This window comes from Ammodytes marinus (genome assembly GCF_949987685.1).
Source record: "Ammodytes marinus genome assembly, chromosome: 2".
Lineage (NCBI taxonomy): Eukaryota > Metazoa > Chordata > Actinopteri > Uranoscopiformes > Ammodytidae > Ammodytes > Ammodytes marinus.
The window spans coordinates 7816258-7834508 of record NC_137231.1 but is presented as its reverse complement, the minus strand read 5'-3'; positions in this window follow the sequence as shown (position 1 = coordinate 7834508).

The following is an 18251-nucleotide window of genomic DNA, read 5'->3' as shown; positions in this document are numbered from 1 at the left end:
ATTGTGGTGGCCGGTAGATATTGATGAAAATAGCTCTAGAGGCTGAATTTAACTGGAGAGCCACATACACAAATCAATAAAAATTTCCACAAGACATCTTTTTGCATTGTAGAGATTCTTTAAACAAAATAGCAACCCCCCCTCCTTTTTTATGCACTCTGGATTCACTCACGAAAGTGTAGTTTGGGGGGGCGGACTCTATCAGTACAGCTGAGCTGTTATCTTGGTCTAACCAAATTTCAGTTAAAAACATAAAATTAAGATTGTGCCTAGTAATAAGATCATTAATTAAAAATGTTTTACCTGCCAAGGATCTGATGTTTAATAAAGCTAAATTTAGTGTGTTCGAAGCATTGTCAGCCCGATTTATTTCAGCAGATTGTGGCTGAAGAGGAATGCTTATCAGATTTGATAATGGTTTCCCGTTTCTTGAAATAAACCTTGAAAAACAGGGCCCCGGCTTATCCTGTGGGTCGAAGGCGATAACTGTGTAGCCGCGGCCCGGCACATATCAACAAGTGCTGACAACATCAGTCTCCCAAGCCTGATGACGTCGCGGTGGGATCGGAGGGGGTTTGCGTGGAGGGGTGAAGAGCCGGGCGCTGTGGCTTAGATTGGCGAGTTGAGGGGGACGTTGACTGCTGGGGGTATATATGATTTCCTTGAATCCCAGATCAGGAGAGGATGGAGAAAGGGTGGTTGTAGGAGAGATTGAATGAGCAAGAGGTGGGCTTGTTATGAGTGGGGTCCCCTCCTCTCTGCCCTGGTATCTCTCATGGTCTGAGCTGTCATCTGGGGCCGGCAGTTGTCCTTCGGCGCTGCTGCTACGCTGTGTTATCTTCTCCTCCTGGGCCTTGTCCTTGGCACGAACAGATGGGTGACGTAGGACGTAAATCACATTGGATGTGAATAGTTCGACTCCAGCCTTATTTAGACAAAGTCCATCTGTCTTAAAAAGCTGCCTGCGGTTCCAGAACATTTTAAAATTGTCAATAAAATGCACTGAGTGGTCAGGGCACGCTATTGAAAGCCACGTGTTCAGTGCTAACAGTCTAGTGAATCTCTCAAGTCCTCTTCTGATTGGTGGCAGAGGACCACTGATATACACCTCAGCATTCAGTGAGCTGACCGTGTTCAGGAGATTCTTAAAGTCCTGTTTCAACATTTCAGACTTGTGCTTTACAACATCATTTGACCCGATGTGCAGAATGATTTTCTTTACAGTTGTGTGTGCTGCTGCAATTTCCAGGATTCTTTTTTCTAAGTCCGACACCATATCATTGGGAAAGCAGAGTACTTTGGTATCAACCCTACACATGCTTTTCATATCTCTAACAGAAAAGTCTCCAACAATCAGATTTTCAGGCTCTGTTGTTAGCTTGGTTAGCCCGGTTGTTAGCTCTCTCTGTGGCTCTTGGCTTTCAGGCCTTACCTTGTTGTGTGCAGGTGCTATGCTATCTTGGTCATCAGAAGGAAATTTTGGGACTTGCATCAGTGGAGTAAACCGGTTCGACACTTGCACACTTGTTTGCTGTGGAAGTTTGTTGTTGTTACCTCTCCCCCTTGCAGTAATCCATTGCTGCGGCCTCCGAGGCACGGGGGTTGAGGAGGCACCGTGCCTGGGTGATAACGCAGGCCAGCCATCCAGATCAGTCATCTCATGGTGCTCGGCCCTGCCCGTCATCCGTCCTCCCTTTTCCAATCTCTTTGGCCTTCCACCAAGACGATTCCAGGGAGGGTTATCACTAACCTGGACACGGTCCTTTTGTTTCTTCATAGCCTTGTCGGTGCTAGTTAGCTGTGTGTTAGCTTGATCTTGTCCACTGTTTAAAGTCACTGGTAGAGTGGTGTCTGTAGTGTTTGCGACACTGCCGTATATGGTATTGGTCATGACGTATGTACATGAACGAGTCTGACATGCATGGCTATCCCGGAGATAAAGCATCAGTACTGATACACAGTTGTCCGCTCGTCTCATTCATATGGTATCCTACAACATCACATTGGCGACGAGGGTAAATATGGAACTATAAAGTCCGGAAGAGAAGAGGAATATAAAACGTCTCGTAGACTGCGGTACTCTAGCTAGCTTCACAGTTAGCATAGCCAACATTCCGAGTACTGAGTGGCCAACGCTACACGCCGCACTCGTCATGTCGCTCGCGCACACTCCTGCACTTCATGCATTTGACTCAGAAACGGATCCAAGCTCGGTGGGACCGCGATGGACCAAATGGGTGCAGAGGTTTGAAAACTACACTACTGCTGTCAACATCACCGGCGATGCTAGGCTAAAGGCACTGCTGCTGCACCTAGCAGGAGAGCGTGTGTATGATATATACGACACGCTCGCAGAAGAGGGAGACAAATATGCGGACGTAAAGGCAAGGCTTGGATCGTACTTCACCCCCAAAAAGAACACTCAATATCAAGTTTACATGTTCAGAAAGGCAGTGCAACTGTCAGGCGAAAATCTGGACACATACTGCACTAGACTACGTATGCTTGCAAAGAACTGTGAGTTTGCGGACACAGACAAAGAGATCAAAGCACAGCTGATTCAAAGCTGCACTTCAACCAGGCTGCGCCGACGCGCGCTGAGAGAGCCTGACAAGGACTTAGATGACCTTCTCGACCATGGTAGGTCGCTAGAACTGTCCGAGCAGCAAGCAGCAGGCATGGAACAGATAGCTACTGCATCAGTGAATGTGATCCAGCAGAATTGGCGGCCCAGCCAATAAACTGGGAGAGGCAAGCCCAACAACAATTGCAGGAACTGTGGAGGACAATACCCACATGAAGGAGACTGCCCAGCACGGGGCAAGGACTGCAAAGCATGCGGTAAATTGAATCACTTTGCTCGACAATGCAGATCTAAGCAACAAGAATCAACCAAAGGGCGTGAACCAAAAGACGCAGACAGAGAGAAAGGTAAACAACACAGACGCAAAGTGTACAATGTGACTAGCACAAAGCAAAATGATGACTATAACTCGTCTAGCAGCGATGAGAAATATGTGTTTGTATTAAACAGCAACAGTGACAATATGCAGCCACAGACATGCATCAAGCGCAACGATACCAAGATATCAGCACTCATAGACTCTGGAGCTGCAGTGAATATTATCCGTGAGTCTGTTTTCAACACAATGACTCCGCGCCCCCAGCTCACCACAGTCAGCGTAAAGATATATCCCTATGGCTGCGCCAAACCACTGCCCATAGCTGGAGCATTCAACTGTGACATAGAGGCGGGGAACAAAAAGACTAAGGGCATGTTCTACGTGCTGGACGGCGATGGCTGCTCTCTGCTAAGCTACAAAACAGCTGATGAGCTTGGCCTGATTAAAATAGTCAACAGCGTCTCCTCCACAAGCGGCAGAACAGTTGCAGACGAGCTGGTGGACAGTTACCCAGAGCTCTTCCAGGGAATAGGCAAACTAAAAGACTTTCAAGTCAAGCTACACATCAACAAAGACATGCAGCCTACCTGTCAGCCACACAGACGGGTGCCATTTCACATCCGGAAAAAAGTCGAAGACGAACTGATGAAACTCGAGAATGATGACATCATAGAGACAGTCACAGGCCCCACGCCATGGGTCTCCCCGATTGTGACGCCTCCCAAACCAAAAGACCCAGATAAAGTGAGGATCTGCGTCGACATGAGACAAGCCAACACCGCCATACAGCGCGAACGTCACATCACACCCACCATGGACGACGTCATCCATGAGCTCAACGGAGCTACGGTCTTCTCCAAGCTGGTCCTGACTGCCGGGTATCATCAGTTAGAGCTTCACCCGGCCAGCAGATACATCACAACCTTCACCACACACCAGGGTCTGAGGCGATACAAACGCCTGAACTTTGGAATATCGTCTGCAGCGGAGGTGTTCCAGAACGCAATATGCCAGACATTACAAGGGATCAGCGGTGTCAAAAATCTGAGTGACGACATCATCATCCACGGCAAGACACAGGATGAACACGACGACACCCTCAGAGCGGTGTTCCAGAGACTGAAAGAGAGAGGTCTCACACTTAATCGCAAAAAGTGCGAGTTTGACAAATCCAGCCTTGAATTCTTCGGGTTCATTTTCTCAGCAGACGGGATCTCAGCCGACCCCAAAAAGGTCACCGCCATCAAGCAGGCCAATGACCCACAGGACCCGTCGGAGGTCAGAAGCCTTCTTGGCATGGCAAACTACTGCGCACGATTCATACCAGACTTTGCCACCGTCTCCACTCCACTACGCGAGCTCACAAAAAAAGACACGCAATGGAGCTGGGGACCGGAGCACACTGCGGCGCTAAAGACAATCAAAGACAGCCTCACCAGTGACACAGTCATGGCGTACTTTGATCCAGCCAAGGACACAGAGCTGATCGTGGATAGCATCCATGCCACGCCGCATTTAGGCAATAATTTGTGCAAAAGGGGCCCAAACCAAGTATTATACTTTCTAGTATACTTTTTTTTATTGATTTTATATAATATTCAAATTTTCTTAGATTTTGAATTTGGGTAAGCCATAATAATCACTATTATAACAAATAAAGGCTTGAAATATCTCACTTTGAATGTAATGAGTCTATATAATATATTACTTTCACCATTTAGGTTGAATTACTGAAATTAATGAACTTTTGCACGATATTCCAATTTTTCGAGTTTCACCTGTATAGGCTAATCATCAATTCTTTATAGGCAAATCAGGTGACATTTTGTTTTGATTGGTAATTGCAGCTTGAAGGCAACAGCATTTATTTTTGCAACTAAAATTAAGGGCATTTTTCGATCTTACATGTATTTAGCTTGTTTAGGTTTTAGTTTCTAACAGATTTAAAACATTTTGTGGAACAACCTTCACCTGTAGCAGACCTACCCGAGACTTAGCTCATTTAAATGGAAAACGCTATTGAAACGCTAACTGAAATTTGCATCACTGTCACGGTAGTGTTTAACTATACATTAAAGGCCTACTTCACCGGTTTGAAAATGAAGGTGTATTGAATTCTGAGATCCTATGTAGTATAATTGTGCAAAAAAAATTTAAATTGGTTCATCCTAGCCTGAGAAAAGGCAGAAAGAGCGTTTTTTTAACCCTATATTAATCTTACTGTGACATCACAGTAAGATAAATATAGGGTTAAAAAAAAAACCTTACTTTGCAAATATTACTGTGATTTCTCCTACTGTGACATCACAGTAATATTTACAAAGTAATTTTTTTTTTAACCCTATATTTATCTTACTGTGATGTCACAGTAAGATTAATATAGGGTTAAAAAAAACACTCTTTCTGCCTTTTCTCAGGCTAGGATGAACCGATTTTTTTTTTTTTTTTGCACATTTATACTACATAGGATCTCAGAATTCAATACACCTTCATATTCCCACCGGTGAAGTAGGCCTTTAACTGTATTACAGTTAAAATAGTGAAAAGTGCGACCTTTAACACTAAAGGGGACATGTTTGAGGTGTTGGTGATGACTGTTGAAAGGTTTAAGAACGTTTTGTTTGGGAAGTTGGGTGGATTGAATGAGGAAGTAACAAAACGCTGTCTGCTGTGTGTCCCGCTCGTCAATCTAAGTTTTGATTGAACTTTGGGCTATTAAAGGCATACAATGCAACATTTTAAAGAATTTTTTTTATAGAGTCCCACAAAAATGATCCCACTCAATGATCACTTCTACAATATGTGGTGGTGTGTTTATCTGCACAGTCCTCCTCTCTGGCTGTTTTGTACATAGTAGCATTTTATGGTATTGTTTTGTAAACAGAAAACTCTAGTTTGCCGGGACCCGCGCTCACACCCACGCAGATTGCTTTTGTGTGACTCTTAAATTAAATGTTTAATGAAAATGTTCCATAGCCAACCTTTACGTTTCATCAACTGATTAGTGTCACAGATTAATATGGTTAGGCTAAAAGCTTCAGGTGCCTATATGAGACTGGGTGAACATTAAACCTCCATACATGATAGAGATAAGCAGTGCCTGTTGTTACTGCTCTCTACTGTCAGCACAATGACTGGCTGAGCAGAAAACAGTAACCAAGCAAAAGGAATCCTTTTTAAAGGGAAAGCGAGTGTGAAATGTATTAATCGAAGAGTACAGTAGTGTGAGCCTTCAAGTAAAATGTCCTGTCAGTATTCATCAGGGGTGACATAGTTTTTAGACACAGTGTAAGCGCCCTCCCTGCATGTAATTCAATTAATTGATTTTGGATTCGATTTGGTGTTTATTGTAATCTCTGACAGAAGCAATTACATTCGGCGCACACTTTTAGTCAGATATTGCCCTACAGTGGCAGTCTAGTGAGAGGCCACTGAAGTGTGCTTTGCTACTGTTGTCTGAAGGACAGCACATCCCTGCCACAAGACCCAAGGTTACTATTTGAATGGACTTTAGAAAACTTTAAGCAGTTCTACTAGTTGACACTTTAGTAGTCACCTAAAAGTGTCCTTTAAGCAATAATAAGCAAGTCTACCTCCACAACATTGCAAGTGTACAAAAGGAAGTATGAGCTCTCCTTATTTTACACATTATACATATTAAATGTAGGGGAGAACGGGGTAAGTAGGCACACTTTTTACTCTAGTGAGAATTGCTCATCACCAAAACATCTGTCAATAGCCATTCCTACATTAAATTGAAGCTTAAGGTGTTGGCTAGAAATGTGTGTCTCTCTTTTTTTCCAACTTATTGTAATGAAGAAGTAATTTACCATCAAAGACACTCTGACACATTGTGACAACCAACCCCATCAAGGGGTCGGTTGTCACACACTATGGGGTTGTTTGTCACAATGTTATCTTAATGGGAAAAATCTTAAAAAGAAGGCAAGGAGGCAGGACCAAATTTGAATGTTTAATTGCATTGTCAAGTTGACAAATAGGCCTACATAACGTTCTGTAGCCTTGGCAGCTGGTCTAGTTTGGGATGCACTGGGTTGTTTTGATTTTGTTGCCCTTTTTTCTTTTGCTTGCTAGCTGCCTTTTCCTGCTCTATTATTTCCTTCTCTGGGGTGTCAGTGAGGATACAGCTTGACAATTTCTTTCGTTATTGGGTTCCTTTTCTGGCTGCAGCCTTGAGATAACATGTGACAACCAACCCCCCAAAAAATTTGACGACCAACCCCAACTTGAATTTCTTGCTAGCATCAAGGCCAACAACCATCTGACAACTAATTAGCTTGCTAACCACAATCTAAACTATAGTTTACCCTTCACACTTTCTGAGGGTAACAAGTGTTTTGTTATAAACCCATTGTGTAAAAGCCTAGAAGAAAAATACTGAGAAGCAAAATATTTGGAATTTGACATGAAAAACACAAAACATCCTCTCACCTGAAATGCAGCAGTCGCACTCCAAGGAAGTCTATGTATGTGACCTCTGATCCCAATTCTGGACCTTTTTTATATCAACATTTCAGAGCTAGCGCGCTCTGGTGGCGAGATATAACGAATGTGACATCCAACCCATGTGACAAATTACCCCGTTCTCCCCTATTACACATTGTATAGAATAATCTACACAAAAGCTATTGGTTAACTACCTCACTTTCTTTCAACAAAACACAATTTTATCACATTGAATGTTTTATTATACAAGGAATTTGAAGAAAAGTTATTGTATATTTAGTAACAATATATAATTATTTATATTAACGCACATTGGTCTGATGTAATTAATTTATATTTAAAACGATGTGCAGTGTTAAATATAGTCGGCTTAATATAGTCAGTGACGATCACTCTGAGTTAAAAAGCAAATTTATAAAAAGCCCACTCTCTGTCTGTCCCTTTTTTTCCTGTCTGACATATAGACTAAATTAACTACAAGCCAACTGCAGGTAGCATCAATGCAGAACTATACTGCTGCTGAGTTTGGACAGCCATTTCCTCTGTTGTCATCTCAAATTACTATCCACCATGGTAAAACCCTATAGGCGCACTTCCTAAGAGAGCTTTGAGTTATTTATATTTTTCCATGAGTTTTTTCCCTCTGACTTACCGACCAATGAAATCTTGTCCCACTTATGACCTTACTGGTCGACTAACATTTGATCGACTATAAGGGGGCAGCCCTAAAAAATAAACACTTAAGTGAACAAGTATTTGGCTTATCAAAATAATGTACAACAACGATACCTTTAAAATCTACAAGTGGTAGGCTACAGTATGCAACAAGCACACATGTCTGAGTAATGTGCTGTAATACCAGGAAAGGCAAAGTTTGTGAAAGGCCACACTCAAAGGCAGAAAGAGCAGGCTGTCGTAGAGAGTGGTGAGTCACATTATTTATTACGGTGCACATTTTTAGATGTTCTCCCCTGAAAGACATCCATAGCATTGACCTAATTTGTCCTTAGATAAGTTGTAGGTAGAAAAGGATGAAACGGTGGCCTTCAAAGAGGAGGTCAAACCAAGCCATCATGAAGGTGTGAAAAGTTCATCTGAATGTCAGACTGTGAATGTGACGTGTACTAACCTGAGTTTTGCTGTACTCTTAGCTTTTTTAGAATTAGGGTTAAAGGTTTCCCCATGATTTTAAAATAATTACTTTTCAGAAAAATGATTTGACCCACGACAACACATCATTTATTGCCATTAAGGAAATTATATTTAAGGCATTTTACACTTGCAGAGGAGAAGGCTTACTACCCAGCTTTAAAAAAAACAGTTGTATGCAGATTTGCAAGGAGCTTTCCACAATAAAAATAACACTGAATATGTCATCAGGGTAATTTCTTTGAGTCCTCAAACTTTAACCACAACTTTTAGCATGTGTTACATACTGAAGGGGCAGGGTTTGAAAGAAGTGGGCATTCACGAGGCACGGGAGGTTAAATAAATGCCGCTTTCCAGATTCATCATGGGAAATGCTGGATACAGGGTTGATGCAGCTTAGACTGTTTAAACTTAACAATGAACTTGTGTATTGCAAAAAAAAATAATTCAGTGTATCTTATTTAATGTGTTACATTTCGTGATGGTATTTAGAATTGAATAATAATGTTAGAGCAAAACAAATAAGTGTTCAAAACAGTTGTTCAGCAGCCTGCAGTTAAAATATAAATAAAAGTCTCAGTAAGCTATGATCCACAGCTTTAATGTTGCATGTAGAGTAATTGTGTTGTTTGTGACTGTCATATAATAAATAAAAATAACTCTTTAGTATGAATGAAATGAGAAAAAAAGCTTTTTTTAATGCAGTGTTTGCATTGAAAAATTGTGGTTCACTGCAGAAAATAGGCACCATTTCTTCATCTTTGTACAGATGTATCACCAAGAACCACAGCCAAATAATTTGATATAATAGTCTTACAAACATGTTAAATTTCTTAGATTTGGGAAGTTGAATGTGTAACTGCGTTGTGGCCTGTATTGTAGCTCAGCCATTAGGACTATTGCACTCACTGTCTTATCAATTAGTTTATATTTGTGAACTGCAAAATAAGCTTGTTGTTAAATATGCAACCATAAAAAATATGTGTGGTAAGAAAAAAATGACCAATAATTGAGAAAGCTTGATTGTATATTGTTGTTGTTCTCGATTTAATTTGACTGGCATGGGTTTATTGAATAGAAATGATGTACATTCTGTCGTACTGAAGGATTTCCTTTTGTTTTTTTTTCAAATTCATACATCTATTGTTTGCGTGTGCCAATGTATGAAATGACCGACGGTATGTGTTTTTGTTAAACGTGCCTGCTGTGTGTCGTTTTGTGATACTTTTCCTTGTGTCATGGTTACCTAATAAAGGATTTACTCGCAGGCTTTTCTTTTTTACATTTCATTTAGTTTCCAATAAGTGCATTCAACTATTAAGGTACAAACTTGAGTAGTAAATACGCTTCAAATAAGCCTTTTTTTTAAAACCATCATCATCTTCTTGGCCAAGGTGCAGTCGGAATAAATGTGTTTAAGCTGACGTCAATAGGCAGCTTGTTCCCCATTTGGGAGCCAGGACAGCAAACTGTTGTACTAGTAATTACTCATCCTAAATATCCTCCTGCGTAAAGTAAACTCTTTACTCCAGTTGAAAACAACAATGTAAGCTTCCTGGTGGTACAAATATTAGCTTTGTGCTCACTGTAAGCTGGGCTGACAAACAAGGACTGTGACTCTGAGCAGCATACATTTTATTATTACCTTGAATTAATATTATTATTTTGTTATTACCTTGAATTAATCTCCGACTGCTACTCTAACCCTGCACTATTTTGGAAAGCTGTGAACTATAATAAGAACAATTCTAGCACAGTTCCCACTCAGATCAAATTAAATGGTCACACTCTCAATGATCAAAAAGAGATTGGCATAGCTTTTAATAAACATTTTGTAGCTGCTGGTCAACTCTTTCAGAATGGAGGATGTACAGTTTGTACACCTTCTACCACCAGTAGTAACGTACCGTCTGTCTCTCAAACTCCTATTTTCAGCCTTGATCTTCTTCCCACAAGTGTTGTTGTAGATGCACTCCTCGCCATCAACCCCAAGAAGTACATGGGAGAGGACAATTTGGACCCGTTTTCAATCAAGCTTTCTACACATATAATATCAAAACAAATTACCCATATTTTTAATCTTTCGATCTCCTCTGGAATAGTTCCTAAAATTTGGAAAAAAGCTCATGTAATTCCTTTACATAAAGGTGATGACAAAAATAATCTTAATAACTACAGGCCAATTTCCAAACTCCCATGCCTCGCAAAAATTCTAGAATCACTTATTAATAATCAGTTAAAAACATTTCTAACTAGTGCTTCCATTTTGAGCCCATTCCAATCTGGTTTTAGGGCAGGTCACAGTACTGTCTCTGCTGTGACTTTGGTTGTAGACAACATTGTTACAGCATTAGACAAGAAAAAGCACTGTGCAGCACTTTTTATTGATCTTCAAAGGCCTTTGATACTGTTGACCACCATTTGCTTTTACAGAGGCTGCATGACATTGGCTTTGATCATTCTGCATGTAGCTGGTTTAGGGATTATCTCTCTGATAGACAGCAGTCAGTTAAACTGGGAAGATACCAATCTGAGTTTTTAACTGTTACAAATGGTGTCCCACAGGGCTCAATTTTAGGTCCAGTTCTTTTCACAATTATATAAATAACATTGTTTCATCGCTAAAAAACTGTCACGCCCATCTATACACTGACGACACAGTACTGTATTGCATTTCCGATTCGGTGCACCAATCTATTCAGAACCTACAAAGCTCTTTTAACACCCTTTTTCTAAATACAGACAAAACCAAATATATGTGTTTCTCCAGAGCAAGAACTACAACCTTTAATGATTTTAATATTTTTACAAAAAATTGATTTTTAATTGAAAGAGTCACAGAGTACAAATAACTCGGCATCTGGTTAGATGATAAACTCACTTTTAATTTTCATATAAAAAATCTTGTTTGTCGACTACGACAAGAAATTGGCTATTTTTATAGGAACAAAACCACCTTCCCTTTATTTAGTAGGAAAAGGATTATTGAGGCAGTTTTCATGTCTGTCCTTGATTACGGTGATGTGGTTTACCGGCATGCATCACATTCATGTCTTAAACTCCTGGACTCTGTTTTTCACTCTGCTTTAAGGTTCATCACAGGAGATGCTTATGATACACACCATTGTCTTTTATATGAAAAGGTTGGGTGGTCCTCCCTTAAAGAGAGACGTGACGCACATTGGCACATTTTTATTTACGAAGCCTTGACCGGGAAGCTTCCTCGTTATTTAACAGAAATGCTGCAAATTTCAGATGGGCTTTATCAGACCCGCTCCACTGACATGCTTATGCTTTATGTCCCACAAGCCCGGTCTGAGCTGGGAAAGACAGCTTTTAGCTTCAGTGCCCCCGACTCCTGGAATAATTTACAGCAACAAATTAAACTAAATACCTTCATATCTTTTAACCAATTTAAACAAACTATCTTAAATCTGCCAAACTCTACCTGTAACTGTTTTAATTAGACTATATTGTACTTTCACCCATTTAATTTTAATTGCTGCCACTCTTCACCACTATGTAAATGTTTCAATTGTTTTTTTTCTCTTCACCTGTTGTTGTGTATTTGATGTTGTTGCATTGAATATTGTTTATGTATTGTTGTTTTTCCTTTGAATTTGCTTTGAACTCGACATCATTGTAAATGAGGGTCACCCTTCAATTGGTCTCTCGAGGATAAATAAAAGTTAAATGAAAAAATGAAAAATTTGAAAAAGAAATGTCAAATATATTAAAAAAATAAACATTTTGAGCCCAAATTGAGAGAGAAGACATTCTAAGTTGATCAGGATGCAACATTTCCTTCTCTCCCAGTTTGTCAATGATAGCAGATGGAGCACTACAGTACATCATTCTCATTATAGCGTGCTCAGACATGAAATCTGTGTTTAGTATTAACCACAATGTGTCAGTAAGTGCCGTCACAGATTAAAGGTGCTGTAACTTCCAGTCAGTTACTGCAGTTAGCAGTCCCCTCGCTTATCCCTACGTCACCACATTAATGCACTGCGGTCTTTAAGCAGCGAGTTATCTAGCATCATCTCAGATCCATAAGTGTGATAACACATGATAAAAACCATCAAAACAGACATTGGGAAGGATTTTTACCTGCTCCGCCATTGTAGGTGCATAAACATTCACCCATCTGTCGCTCTGGCGTACACCGGCAGTGAGACCATGAGTGAGACGGATGTCAATTTGTAGCGTTCTCTCTTGTGATTGGATATAATTTTCGGGATCCTACAATACGTTTATTTGCCGATTACATCCAGAGCAGCTGACTGAGAGATCGGCTTTATGAAACGCGCACATTATGTAAGTGATCACTGTATGAAAAAAGAGCGATTTTACACTTATATTAACATAAATAAACCGCTTACTTCACCTTTAAATCACAGATTAAATCCTAACATTTACATTTAGCTTCTTTGAGACTTGCAGCAAACAGTGAAATCCAATGGAATGTATATGGGTTTGGTGCCAAGTCCACAGCTAATAACCAGTGCAGTGCAATGCAACAGTTACTGCCTTAGCCAAACAGTGAGAATACACTGTGTCTTTTAATTTAGGTTGTTTGTAAAGTTAGCAAAGATAATTATACACCTTAATAGTAACTAGTTTGCCAAAGTAATTCTGAAGGACAGTGTGTGGTGTGACTTTCACTATCATGAACTACAATGCAAAGCTGTACTCACGTTAATTTAAATTTTTAATTTAAATATATATATTTTTTTAAACAAATTATAACATCAGCGTGTTGAGCCTTGTTAGAAAAAAATCCTCCTTCCTTTCATGTCTACCTCCACAGGGATCAGAGTGCCAGACAGCCTTTATGTCCTGCTATAGCTTGTACAACAGGGCTATTCAATAGGCGGCCCGCAAAGGAATATTTACTTGCCCCCGCCTTGACTAGGTGAGAACGGGGTAATTTGTCACGCGGGTTGGTTGTCACAATCGTTATATCTCGGAACCATAAGGCGCTGTCTGTGAAATTTTGGTATGTAAATATCCAGAATTGGGATCAGAGGTCACCTACATAGTCTTCCTTGGAGTTAGACTGCTGAATTTGAGGTGAGACGACTGTTTGTGTTTTTCATGTCAAATTGAAAATATTTAGCTCCTCAGTATTTTTCTTCTAGGCTTTTACACAATGGGTTTATAACAAAACACTTGTTACCCATACAAAGTGAAGGGTAAACTATAGTTTAGATTGTGGTTAGCAAGCTAATTAGTCGTCAGATGGTTGTTGGCCTTGATGCTAGCAAGAAATCCAGGTTGGGGTTGGTCGTCAAATTTTTTGGGGGGTTGGTTGTCACATGTTATCTCAAGGCTGCAGCCAGAAAAGGAACCCAATAACGAAATAAATTGTCAAGCTGTATGCTCACTGACACCCCAGAGAAGGAAAGAATAGAGCAGGAAAAGGCAGCTAGCATACAAAAGAAAAAATCAAAACAACCCAGTGCATCCCAAACTAGACCAGCTGCCAAGGCTACAGTAAGTTATGTAGGCCTATTTGTCTACTTGACAATGCAATTAAACGTTCTAATTTAGTTCTACTTGCTTGCCTTATTTTTAAGATTATTCCCATTAAGATAACATTGTGACAAACAGCCCCATAGTGTTTGACAACCGACCCCTTGATGGGGTTGGTTGTCACAAAGTGTAAGGGTGTCTTTGATGATTAATTTCTTCTTTATTACAATAAGATAGAAAAACTGAGGGGTACACATTTCAAGCCAACACCTTAAGCTTCAATTTAATGTAGGAATGACTATTGAAAGATGTTTAGGTGATAAGCAATTCTCACTTTTTTTTTAGTGGTGCACAATTAATGTTCGTGCGATGTGTGCTTTTGCATGGTCATAACTGCGTGAAAGGCCGCGATCTGCAGTAAATAAATGTGCACATGTGTCTCCAGGCGTTTCTCTATCAGCTGCTCTGTGTATGCAGCTTTGCGGGCGCGATTGTACCACAGTGTAAGTGTATGGTCCATTATTTGTATTTAGTGTGTCTGCATAATATTGCACCAGTAGAACTTTGCATGTTTGCACAAAATTTGTACCTTCACATAGCAAACAAAATTGCACAACTGTAAAGTCAGTGTCTGTAGTTTTTTTCTGTATTCAAATAAGCAGTTGTTTATTTCTGTACTGTGCATTGGCATCTTTGAGCAAAATACAGCCAAAATTTTCGCCGCGCCTCCCATGACCCTGGACAGTGACCCCTTGACAAACATATTTTGGGGGGGAAACACTGTAAGGTGTTGCACTTAGAGTAGCCTACATTTATTTATATGTTTTTTGATAAGCTGTTGCACTCTTAGTAAACCTAGGCCTACCTGTATTTTAATAAACTGTTGCACTTAGAGTAAATTTATTTCTATGTATTTTGATAAGCTGTTTTCCTGAACTGATAAGATTGTTAAACACTTAAACAACAGGCAGCCTATGTTAATCAAATAGGGATTTTTTTTGATAAGCTGGTGAACTCTATTTGATAAAATAAAGACAATATGTGCACTCCTATGTCGTTGTAGTGTTTTACAGTATATGTAGCTATTGATGTGATGCTCATCAATTTTAGGCATTTTTTTCTGGCCCCTCATTTTGGATCATGTCCACCAACCGGCCCCCATTCAAAACAAATTGAATAGCCCTGTTGTACAATGTCCCTGGCTCATCTCTATGGTTATATCAAGCATTTAATTAATTAGGCAGGAATTATTCGGTAATTGGCACAGAGGATTGTCTGCAATTCTGATAAACAGAGATGGTATCAATAATAACAACAATAACAAACATAACCTTCATTTTGTAAGAGGTTGGAGATACAGGTCCCTTTTGATCTGTCTCTTATACTGCAGAACCTATATTAAATACATAGAATAAAAAAAAACATAAATTTAATTGAATAATGTAAATAATTAAAATGTATTTCAAATATAATGTTGCTGAATCATTTGTTATTGCGCTTGAGCTCTATATAAAATAAATTCTATTGCACAGAATGTGGTCTTGGTCATCGTGGCTCATCTTACTTTTGTTTTACGATTTTGCGTGTGTGCATTCAGTTGTATATGGATGTAGGGCACAGTATGTTAAATTATGCTTTCACTTACTTCTTTATTTATTTACTTGACAATCTGTTATTTATTTCATGACTTTGCAGTTTGACTGGGGTGGCCAAGGTAGGACACAGACCTAGAGTGGGGTGGCCATCGCAAACTTTGAATGAACGGCGTCGGCATGTGATATGCTGTTTAACCAAAGCAGAGATTATTTATAATCCCAAATCTTGCCTGCAGCCAGATGCTTACCAACTGGACTGAGGGACGGACGACCACTAGTTTTTGCTAATGTTATTGGGGCTACTAACCAAATATCTTGCTAAAACAATAAACCTTTATTTATGAAATTCTGCTCTACATGCTACAGCTAGAAGACATTATGCATTTACATAGCGGTGGAGTGCCCCCCTACAAAAGCAGGACCTTGAAAGAGACTCAAAAGGATCGCAAAAAAGAGATAAAAGAATCACAAATTTCAAGTCAATTTATATTCAAGGTGAATCTGTAAACTGGGCAGATGGGAATGTGGGCGTAAATAATGACAATAGTCAATACAATATAATTATGTTCCACATTTCATTTCATATCCTGTAGAGCCAGAATAATTTATTGTAATTTTTGATCAATTATACTCATTTATTCCCTGTATTCTGATCTCTGGGTCAGTGCAGTTAGATGCAGTCCCATCATTAGAAATAGACAACACAGAATACAAAGGGCAAGGATTAATGATACAGCCTAAAATTATGTCATCTAATACTGGACAATCCTATCATGAATGGTCACAACATCTACTTTTTATTTGCTTTGTGTCATACACTGAACTGATAGCTCAATAGGTCTGCATAGTGATTAGGCTGAAGTTGAGTACAATTACATGGGCGGCATTTTAAATTCAAAAGAAGACATTCAAATGCAGATAAGGCATTGTGGTGAAGATATATTTATCATGACAATGCAAAAAAAAAGATTACAATTTTAACCCTTGTGCCACCCTAACTTTTTTGTTACACAGGAGACCCTGGCGGCCACAAGAAGCCACTCCCAATTAACTTCCATAAAAACCTTATACAATAATGTTTTTTTTACTTTTTTTTTTATAAACCATTTACCCCACTTGAGCTCTTTACATACATATTTAATATTAGTTGATTTTCATTTGCTTTTAATGCTTAAAATGATTGTTTTTGTGTCAAAGTTAGTATTTCTTTCCCCCTAAAAACAAAGAAAATTATTTTTTTCTGATATAATAGATGCAGAGTTGATTTTTTTAAGTGGAATAAGTAGAGTCTAGGGCTTATGAATGATTTACACAAAAATGTATTTTGATGCTTGTTTAGTTTTTGCGCATGCTCAGATAGCACCTTTTAGCTGCATATACTGTATATGGAAGCACACAAAGACACACACACACACGCACACAGGGCTGCTTTTACCTGCTACTAGGCCCTGGGAATGAGAGGTTTTGTAGGCCTCCCCGGGCGGCGGTCTTACAATACAGATGCGTTAAAGCCATGTTAGTCTACAACACAATATCTCTATTGATGAAATACAAAGTCACTTAAGGTAACATGTACTTAAACCCCCTCCTGCTCTAGTGACTTTTAATAACCAAACACACATGGTTGGTTACTGTGTTTTTCCAAGTTATTGAAGAGACAGCGGTGGGGACCCAGGACCTTCTAGGAGGGTCCGGGGGCATGCCCCCCCGGAAGAAAAATTTGAACCTTTTAAAGTAAAATGCATCAATCTGGTTCACTTTGAGAAGAAAACTAAGGCTAAATCAACTGTGTCCTATGTGAGCTATTTTCTGGAATCATTTGGAGAAATACCAAAAATCAGAAACAAAAATATACAGGTTTAAAAAATCCAGTCAGTCAGCATTCCAATTTTTTTTTTAATCCCTTATCCCAAAGCTACTTCTCTCTTTGAATTCTCCGTTTTGTTTTTAATGGCTCATCTCAATATAGGCCCTTGATCTGCGTTGCCCCGAACAATGTTATTTAAACAAAAATAACAAATGTACTGGTGAATGATAGGCCCCTTGATCTTCGTAGGCCAAAAATAATGTGATTTTTTTTCCTTTTTCTTTACTGGTTCATGATGGGCCCCTGATCTCTCTACGCCCCCCTAAGATCAGGGGCCTATCATGAGCCAGTCAATAATTTATTTAAATGACAATGTGCGGGGCCTTCTTAGATCAGGGGCCTATATTGAGACAGTAAAAAAAAAAAATTATTATTTTTTTTTTTTAGAGGCCCCTGATCCTTGTAGGCCCTGGGGCTTCAGCCCAGGTAAGCCCGTGCATTAAGGCGGCCCTGCACGCACACACAATAATTTCACAACAAACACAACCCTTAGGTATCCATATGGATCCTAACCTTTCATCTCTCATTTTTTTATGTATAGGTCTGCAACTCTAAAAAATTACAAAAATTATAAAAAAAATCATGTTTTTTTCTTGTTTTGTTTTAGGAAGCAATTTGACTTATCAGTAAAAGGTGAAGTAAATGAATAATTCAGCTAAGTGGGGGTAAAAAGTGTAATTTTGGTGTCTTAAGTTTGGGATGCATGCCTAATATCATCACATTTACATATGTATGTCAACATGGCTATGGTTTGAAAAAGATAGGTTTTTACAGATTTTAATACTTTCAAATTGA